This window comes from Colias eurytheme, chromosome 29 (assembly GCF_061535395.1).
Source record: "Colias eurytheme isolate Ceu_HAF_F1 chromosome 29, ilColEury1 Martin Lab GWU primary, whole genome shotgun sequence".
Taxonomy (NCBI): domain Eukaryota; kingdom Metazoa; phylum Arthropoda; class Insecta; order Lepidoptera; family Pieridae; genus Colias; species Colias eurytheme.
This window is the reverse complement of record NC_143008.1, coordinates 5,529,377-5,536,689: the sequence shown is the minus strand read 5'-3', so window position 1 is coordinate 5,536,689 and position 7,313 is coordinate 5,529,377.

Genomic DNA, 7,313 nt, shown 5'->3' with positions numbered 1-7,313 from the left:
AAATAAACTTCATTTATGATTATTTTTTTTTTATTTATATTGAAAATCAAATATCAGTTAAATCGTGTTGTTTGGAATAATTCCACATTTTAATTATTCAATAAGTAAAGCGTGAATTTCATTCTTTCATCGCTCATCATTTGCCAAGTGCAACATTTTGCATCTGTGTTCCTCTTACTTATATTCTAGTTCGTTTTAAGAAGCCTCCATTTGAAGCTGAATTAGCTATGTCCACACTGTGCCTTTTTTCGTTCATCAAGGGCATGCGTCACAGCGCAGTCAACAGCGCACGAAACGCATGCCCTTGACGCATGCGTTCTTGACAGTTGAAAGCACAGCGCGCGCTGCGAAAGACGTTTCCCGCGTCTGGTGGATTTCTGTGCCACAAAGCGTTCAACAACAAGATAAATTGTTTGAACACCTTGAATAAATACGAAAGAGATATTTAATTGTCTCTTGCAGCTAAGAACCTAAGTGTTATAGCTAATTTTATTTCACTAGGTATTGCTTCACGTAACTTGGTTGACTGCTTTGTTATTATTGGTTTAACCAATTTCAAAAGTCTATCGAATTTTTTTTCAGACATACGTGTAAAATTTTTAAAAAGAATATCTTTATCTTCTCGTAGCAAGCGAGCCAAGGCATCCTCCTCATTAGATCCAACGAACATCTTCTTCCGGATCTCTTCTTGAAGGTTGAGCATAGTTTCTGCTCCTTTTGTTCTGCGCATCTGCGACACTCTCATCCTTTGGTATTGTTGACGCCCTCGACTTTGGCGTCCTTTACCTCTACCTCTTCTCTCATAATCACACTACTTCGATTATTGTAATAGCCTCGTATCCAAAACTTTCGCTTGGTTCTTTTTTTCTGGAATTTCTTATGATCAAGTAAGCAGCACATATTCCACTAAGTAAAATGTTGTCGTCGCACATGTTTCCACATTGCCGAATTGCCTGTTTTTCATTTAAAGAAAGAAAGAAAGAAAAGACATTTAATTCAACACACACATAAAGACAAATAAAAATAAAACAGAAATTAAATAGAAAAACACATTGAAATTACGATATAAAACATTAATATTAATAAGGTGTGATCCTGTGTGCTGAACAGGGACACCACTCAGGAATTCTGCGGCTTAAGAGCTGCAGCACTGATTTTCAGTGGTTCCCATGAATTTATTGATTTTAAAATATTAAACTTTTCCTCATTGCCTTCGGATTGAGAAATTGTAAGTTCAACGAATAATTCGGATAAAGTTTTTCCGAACGCATCAATAGACGCGTCATTTTGCTTACAATTTAAAAATTGTTTTTGCAAAGCACTTGTAGACTTTTTAGGTAAAAGAAGCGTTTTCATATCATTTAAAATATTTTGAACAGTATCGTACTTCGTTTGTAATTTTAGCCTAGCAGATTGCGACAAACGGCTTTTCAAAACAAAAGATATCAAATGCGACTGTGACTCATCATTTAGAACCGAACTATAGCATCGATGCTGTAGTAGGTGGTGCTTGTCCAGAGGTCCATAAAGGTTGAATGGACGAGAATTGATTATTTTGACTTAAAATCACGGCTGCAACTGGCTGTTGATTTATGGTTTTCATATTTTGGGACTCTCTACTCGAATGCGATATATTATTATTTGTATCACCTTGTCTGCAAAACAAATCGGCCTCAGCATCGTTCACAATTTTAGCATAATGCTTAACATTCAACGTTAAGCATTATGCCGCATAATGCGCTCTAGTGCTGTAATTGGAAAACGGGGATTACTTGTTCTGTGCTTTTTCAGTGTGCAGCTGTACACGAAGTATGTTGTTTGAGAAGATTTCGGCGTGTACTTACTATTTTTTGGACGATGCCGTTTAACCGGTTTCACTGTACAGTGTTTTAATATACATGCGTCTTGACTCCTTTTGTCTTTAAACTTATAAAATGTTTCAAAAACGATTTTACATCCATCATCGAAAGTGATCTGCATTCTTTTTTTTTTTATTGGTAATAGGGAAGCGCTTGACCACAATCTCGCCTGATGTTAAGCTGAGATGTGGTCTAAGATGGAACGCGCTTCCCTAGAAGGTACCTGTTCACTCTACGCTTGAAGACCCCCATATTGTACTCGTCGGGGAACACAGACTCAGGAAGCATGTTCCAGTCCCTCGCGGTTCGGATAAAGAATGTGGAACCGAACCGCTTAGTCCGGGTACATGGAACGTCCAAACTTTTTCTTATGATTACATAACGGCCCTAGAGCAAGTGTTTTCGGAGAATACCTAAAACAATATCATAATGTACCTACTACATATATTTTTACCTATTTTTAGATATGTGTATTTTATGTATATAACAATCATTATGTAGGTATCTTTTATTCTTAATTTGGGTTATAAAATATGCGGGATGTAACAGACACCGACTTGATTACTACGTATTCAATACACCATTTTGAAAACCGCCACACAGAAGGTTTTCGTCGGCAATTAAAAAAAATCTGCAAGTTTCCTACAAAATTTCAGTACCTACACGGTCAAAATGTAATGTAGAAAATCCCGTTTTTTTTTAATTGCCAACAAAAATTACTACGTAGATGTAATATATCCTATATGTATTGTACTACGATAGATTTAATAGGCGGTCTTAATCGTTTTCACGCCGATGTCTCTTACACTTGGTATATTATAAAAAAAAAACTAACTGAATATAATAATTGTCCGTATCTGAAAAACACAGATTCAGTTACTTCATGAATACATAAAAAGGAAAAAAATTGTCTGATATTCTTTTTAATTATCTTTTTTAAACCCTCTTACTTCAATTTAAGGGTTTTCCGAGTACAAACACCGTTTGTAATTCCGCAAGAGTTGAAAGCATGTTCACCTTTTCTCCATGCGTTTTCTTTGACGTGGTTTGTTGCGGCGTCAGTTTTTTATTTTCTATTATGAGTTTGTGCTTCTCCACCAAACTATAAGTGAGGAGCTTCGGAACAAAAACCGCTAAATCCACTTTCTAAGATTTTTGACAAATCGGAAAAAAACGTTTTTTTTCTTTGGTTTTTTAGGTAAAAGAGAGTAGAATATCTTAATATATCAACATTAGCAACATGGTTTGGTGGCCAAATCAACAGATTCGTGTGTGAAGTAATAAACGAAAAAAAAATGGATATAGCGGTTTTTGCTTAGACTATCCGGATTTATCGTTTTTTGAAAAAATCAACTAAGGATTTATCGCTTTGTGAAAAAACTAAGTATATGAGGAATTAAAAAAAAAACTATAAAAATTGTAGGGACACACACATGCAATTCGCTGATCGAGCTTTTTGTATATGTGTGCGTCCACATTGTTTCCCCGACGCTTTCTACATTTTATTAGAATTATTTTTTAGTAGTGCATAACGGCTAGCTTAAACAACACATATATGTATTGTGAAGAGTAATAAAGTGATTAAAGGAAAGGCATTATTTTTTGGGCAACCTTAGGGGGCAGCAGCACTACTCAACATTGGTGACCCCGACGTGATGAGAGAAACGGAGCGATTATCATGGACTCTCGACGAAAATCGTCGTAGATATCGTAGTTCCGTGGCATGACTTCATCTGGATTCTGGAGAACATGGTCGGCGTTCCAAATGGCGCCAGGTATTGAATTGTTCTCATGAAAACGCCTACGGACTCCAGCTGAGTTTTCTGCATTGGAGAGATATTCTACGGTCCTCCGTAGGGTACTTAAGATAACGTTCTCAGGCCGAGGTGTAGGTTGGCCATTCCTGTCGACAGGGTCCACGGCGACAGCAGGAACATAAATTTTATCTTCGTACTTCACGTACCCTATGGCATTTATAATCTTTCTAATTGGCTCAGGCACAATGGTCACTCTTTGTGCAACTCTGAGCATGTCACAATTAACTCCTGTTTGCTTGATGCTGTCTTGCAGACGCGGAACAACTGGTAAATCAGTTTTGATAGCCTCGATCTTAGCCTCTAAAAGGCCGAGGAAAACACGATACGTAGCATATATATTGGGCACTTGTATATTTTCGTGGTAAGAAATGGAAATAAAGGTCAAATGACAAAGTCCCAAGCCGATGCCACGGGTGGTAATCGACAACGTCATAGCTTTCAGTGTTTGCTGCTCACTCAAGCGAGCCAAGGCATCCTCCTCATTAGATCCAACGAACACCTTCTTCCGGATCTCTTCTTGAAGGTTGAGCATAGTTTCTGCTCCTTTTGTTCTGCGCATCTGCGACACTCTCATCCTTTGGTATTGTTGACGCCCTCGACTTTGGCGTCCTTTACCTCTGCCGGGGTAGGGTGAAGCATTTTGAATCGGAAAAGTTTCCATAGCTGCGAGCTAGTGGGGGTCTGCAATCAGGGAACCCAAAAACTCGTTCGTAAGTTCGTATTCCGATCAGTTTTAAAACATTGGTAAGGAGATTCTAGTTTAGCTATTTCAGGAGGAAAAGCTGAGCTACCTAAGAATCTAATTTTATCTTCATCAAACTCCATATTCTTCTTCCAGACAAGTTTCCTCTTATCCAAAAAGAAATCTAAAATATTACCACTAGGAGAATTATTTTGATTTTCTGCTTCTTCCTGTGGTTCTTCAACAAGAGGAGGGTCTTCTTCATTATCTTGGTGATCATATTCATCGTCATTTTCATCCGCTAACAGATGTAGAAGTTCATCTCTAGTATATTGTAAATTTGATGGATCTTCATCCTCAGAGTCATCAGCTTCCAGTCCGTCTTCTGACAACCAACCATCTTCCAGCTGAGCTAGATATCGTTCTATGTCTTTGTCTACCAAGTTAGTCTAGAACAACAACAAAAAAAACATATAAACTGTAAACTTTTATGAACTGAAATTTTTCAATACATCAGGTATGACGGTACTGCATAATGATGTAAATTTACGTCATACCAAATCAACTTTATTTTGGATATATTTTCCATATTTTCTTTACAATTACTAACAGATAATAAATAACTCACCTTATTTCTACTCATTGTGAAATTTTTCAAAGATTGCCGTCTATTATATACCACAAATTATTATTTTGTTTATACCGGTACAACAAATGTATCACCGTTTGCAGGTAACCAAGATAACATTGACATTTGACATTGACGTTTATTTTTTTCTCAAAATATTTACGTTCCATTTTATCCATAGATACTTAAAGAAATTACCAGGAGCAAAAACGTCAACATGGCATACCGATTTCTATGCTTTTTTTACCTGTGAACGGCTTGATGGAAATTTCCATCAAGATGCAATGAAGGGTTAATTAGGCTAAGCCAGAAGCTAAGATGTAAGATTTTTTTTATTGATGTAAAAATAAGAAATATTACGAATTAATATGTGTCTTGCATTGTTATCTTGCATTGTCATTTTGTATTTGACGGTAATTGTTGTGTGTTTATTATGTCTTTTGATAAAATTTTTTTTTGGAGTGTATAATTTTTTTTGAAAAGGGGGGAATAATGCAGGGACACACACATGCAATTCGCTGATCGAGCTTTTTGTATATGTGTGCTTCCACATTGTTTCCCCGACGCCTTCTACATTTTATTAGAATTATTTTTTAGTAGTGCATAACGGCTAGCTTAAACAACACATATATTGTGAAGAGTAATAAAGTGATTAAAGGAAAGGCATTATTTTTTGGGCAACCTTGGGGGCAGCAGTACTACTCAACAAAAATCAAGTGTGTTTATTATTTATTATCGTATTAGATGACATTAAACTTATACTACGGCCATTATTTCTTCTTCTATGCAGTCACATTCTTCATGGGAAATTACATGTTCATTAACATTACCTTCAGTCATGTCATGTTGTCTATCATTAAGTAAATTTTTATACAATTTCCTCCATTTTTAACAACCTTTTTTACGTTATGACCTTTTTTATGTTGACGTCAATCTTACAGCAACCGAAATGAAAACCGTTAGAAAATTAATCTAAATTTGACATTGAAAAACTCAGGAAACCGTTAAACCCCTTCCAGACGACACAATTTTTCGTCCAATTTGACTAGATTGGCAATCAAATTGGGTCGTCTAGACGGAAATATGAAATTGAAGGTCATTGGGTGGTCGGGATCGGCCGATTTGCGATTGCCTTGGGATTGCCCGATCAAATTGGGTGGTGTGGACGCTAATTGGCCAATTTTTACTTGTAATCTCTTCCTGATGCTAGATATTTAAGTCTCTCCTCAGGACTAACGGCTTCTCTCATAACAGTGTCTTGTTTAGTAATGTATGGGCTTACTAGAGATAATAATTCATTAAAAGTGTCATGGTCCATCCGCATAAAATTTGTGAAATCGACACTGTCCAGTTCTCTAACAATATTTATATGACTTGGCGATTTCTTTTAAGCAACCATTCTTGGCTCCATATCCTTTTTCTTTTTCTTTCTTCTAAATTTGTAGTTACAGCCAAAATCAGCCCCAATTTTTGTTTTTTACTAAGAGGCATGTTGCAAAATAAAAGTCCAGTCAGTAACGGCAACGGAGCAGAACTAAAATTGGCGATTTAATTGTACGTGTGGATAGACGATCAAATTGGGCCCGATTCAATCGGCAATCAAATCGGCTGATTAAATTGTGTCGTCTGGAAGGGGTATTAACTGTTACCAAGACTGCTACACTCTTTCATCCTCACTTTCATCCGTCAGAGTTAATGTTTAAATTCTGTCACTGTCATTAAATCCACAGACCATAGATCACAGACTAAATCTAGTGTAGCCAATATCATGGACGGAAGAAATCAAACTCCTTTGGCCATTATTAATTTGCCATAAAGCAAATGGAATTGATATATTGGTTTTTGTCTCAACCTTATAAAAATCTATCAAATTTATGTAGGATTTATCGGTTTCTGTTAAGATATCAATTTTCTTTTACCTCATCTCGGTATATGTATAGATCATTTAACTTTAAGCGCATTTTTCTACTAGATTCATCGGCTTTAGAACAGATTCAATAAGCTTATCATGTAAAATTATGCAAAAGCATCGAAATTACAAAAAAAAAAAAAATACGGCATGTCGTGTCGGTTTTTGTTCCGACCCTCCTCAAGTATAAGTAATTGTACCTCAGCTAAGTTGAAATTTGCCGTACGCTCCCTTTTTGTCGTTTCCATCGCAAAAAGTACTTTTTATCTCTATTTTTTTATCTCTATGTTGTTTCGAATATGTGCCAATAAAACATTCGGTAGATATTTGGACAGTCCGTAGCGAGACAACAAACGGTAAACATTCACAAAGGAACATCGGTTTCGTGGCATCCAGAACTCAACATGACGTTCCACGA